A 2,384-nucleotide genomic window follows, 5' to 3' on the forward strand; every position below is an offset into this window, starting at 1 on the left:
TTGCGTGCGCGCCCGCGCCAATCACAAGCGCCGCCGGGAGGGGCGCGCGCACGGAAAGGCCGGGAAGCGGAGGGGCGGGCCGGGCGCCGCGCGCAGCCAATCGGGACGCCACGCCGCCCTGACGAGAGGCTCTCCCGGGCTGGGAGCGCCAGTCGGCAGGCCGGGTCGCGGAGTGCGCGGGCGCGCGGGCGCGCGGGCGCGGCAGGCGGGACTTCCGCCGAGCCCCGGAAGCGGGAGCTGTGTGTTCTCATGCGAACGGGAAGGAGCGTTGGGGCGCCGGAGTCGCGAGGTTGAGACATTTTCGGGCCCGAAACGGGAAGGAGCCGCCGCCGCCCGCCGCCAGCCCGCGCCGCGCCGCCCCCGCCGCTCGTCCGGGCCGGCCGCGCCCTCCCCGCCCCTCCCTCTCGGCCCGTCCGCGTGTGGCGCGGTCGCCGGGCACCGGGGCTGCGGCGGTCGGCGGCCGGGCGGCGGCGGCGCTGCTGACAGGTGAGCGCGGCGGGCGGCGGGCGGGCCCCTCGGTGCCCTCCGCTCCCCGCTCGGGGCCGGGCCGCCGCCTCGGACCCGCGCCGCGCCCGCCTGTCACGGGCCGCCATCTTCCCGGAGGACGCGGCGGGCGGAGTGCGGGCCGGACGGGGCCGGGCGGCGGGCAGGGCCGCGGCGGCGGGGGCCGCGGGGCGGCCGGCGGGGCCGGGCCCGAGTGCGGGGCGGGCCGGGGGGGGGGCCGGGCGGCGCCGGGGCGGGGGGGGGGGCGCGGCGGGCGGGCGGGGGCCGGGGTCTGGGGCCGGGCCGGGCCGCGCCGCCGTCCGGCCCGCACTGCGGAGGCCTCGCCCTGCCCTCCGCCCCGGGCCCCGGCTCGACGGCCGGCCGGGAGGGGAGGGGACGCGGTCACTGGGACCAGGAAGTGGGGCTCCTGCTGCTCCGGGCGTGTCCGGGCGCTCGCGTCCTCCTCTCGGGCGGCTGGAGCCGACGCGGGCTCCGGAGGGGCTGGGGGAACCCGGGGTCTGGGGACGCGGGGTGCTGGCGGCGGCGGCGGGACGCGCGGTGGCGGGGCCAGGTCCGCGGCGCGCCGGGCGCGGCCAGTCAGTGGGAACTTCCCGTCGGCGCGGTTTCGCGCTCCGTCCGGCTGCGGGCGGCCTGCGCTTCTGGACGCGCCGCGGCGGGAGCCCCCGGGAGGGCTTCGGGGCGTCCGGCCGCCGCCCGGCCGCGGGCTGTGTGTCCTGCTGCAGGGGGACGCTCCGAGCCGCGGGCGGCCGGGCGGGCAGAAGGGCTTTCCTGCGGGCGTCGGGCGGGGCGGGTGCGGAGAGGCCGGCGCCAGCCTGCGGGCGAGCGGCGTTAGCGTCCGGGCGTCCCTCCGGGGGTGCGGGTTCTCCTCCCGCCGCGCTCAGCCGCGCTCGCGAGCCGCGTGAGGGACGCAGGACGCGCCGGACTCGGGGCTCCGGGGTCGTTGCGGGAGGGGGAGGGAAGGACGAGGTCCCCGTCCCGGGCTCTGCTCTCGCGGGGCGCGGTCTCCGCACTTGCCGGCGGCCGCTCCGTCCGGGCCGCAGCCCCGCGGCTGACCGGAGCTGACCTGCTGCGGCCGCCCGGCCTTCCCCGCGGGCAGCGCAGGAGCCGCCGTCGCGGGAGTCCGGCTGCGGTGCGCTGCGGTGGCCGGAGGCCTCGGGCCGGCCGTGGCGGGGACCGTCCGACGCTCGCCCGTGGCCAGAAGCGCGGTTCGCTCCGCTCCGGAGCACTGATGGGCTCACTGACCGGCACCAGGGCGTCTTCCTGCTCGGCAGTGACCGGTCCTCTCGGTGCCTCGCCTTCCTCGTCTCATCGTCCGGTGTCGGCCTCGCGGGGCTGCCGTGGCCCCGTCGGTGCTGCCGTCTCTGCCGTGTTTGTACGACGACTTTCTCCCCGACACCTGCGAGTGCCGCGGGCCTCCTCGCTGTCCACGCTCTGTCCGCGGTGCCCGTGCCGGCGGGTGGACGGCGCCTGCCGGGCCTGCTTGCTGCGCCGTCGCCGGCCTTTGCGGAGGGAAGCAGGATCTGAGGATCCAGGGTGTATTTGGAGAAAGGAGCTGCCCTGTTGGAGTGGGAGCCGGACAGAAAACGGGGGCGACGAGTTAGCCGTCGGCTGGTGGGCTTCGGGAAGGGCGGCTGCCACTGTGGCAGCACGGGGAGGGCCGCGCCTGGTTTTATGCAGGGCTCCGGGGTTGTGCTTTCTTTTATGTTTTTATGTTTTTAAAGATTATGTGTATTTGGCAGAGAGAGACAGCAAGAGCCGAGACAAGCAGGGGCAGTGGGAGAGGGACCAGGCTTCTGGTCGAGCGGGCTCTATCCAGGACCCCCGCACATCATGACCCACCCCAGCCAGAGCTGAGCCCCCCAAGGCGTCCCAGGGATTGT

The sequence above is a fragment of the Neovison vison genome, chromosome 12 (assembly GCF_020171115.1).
Source record: "Neovison vison isolate M4711 chromosome 12, ASM_NN_V1, whole genome shotgun sequence".
NCBI classification, from domain to species: Eukaryota; Metazoa; Chordata; class Mammalia; order Carnivora; family Mustelidae; genus Neogale; species Neogale vison.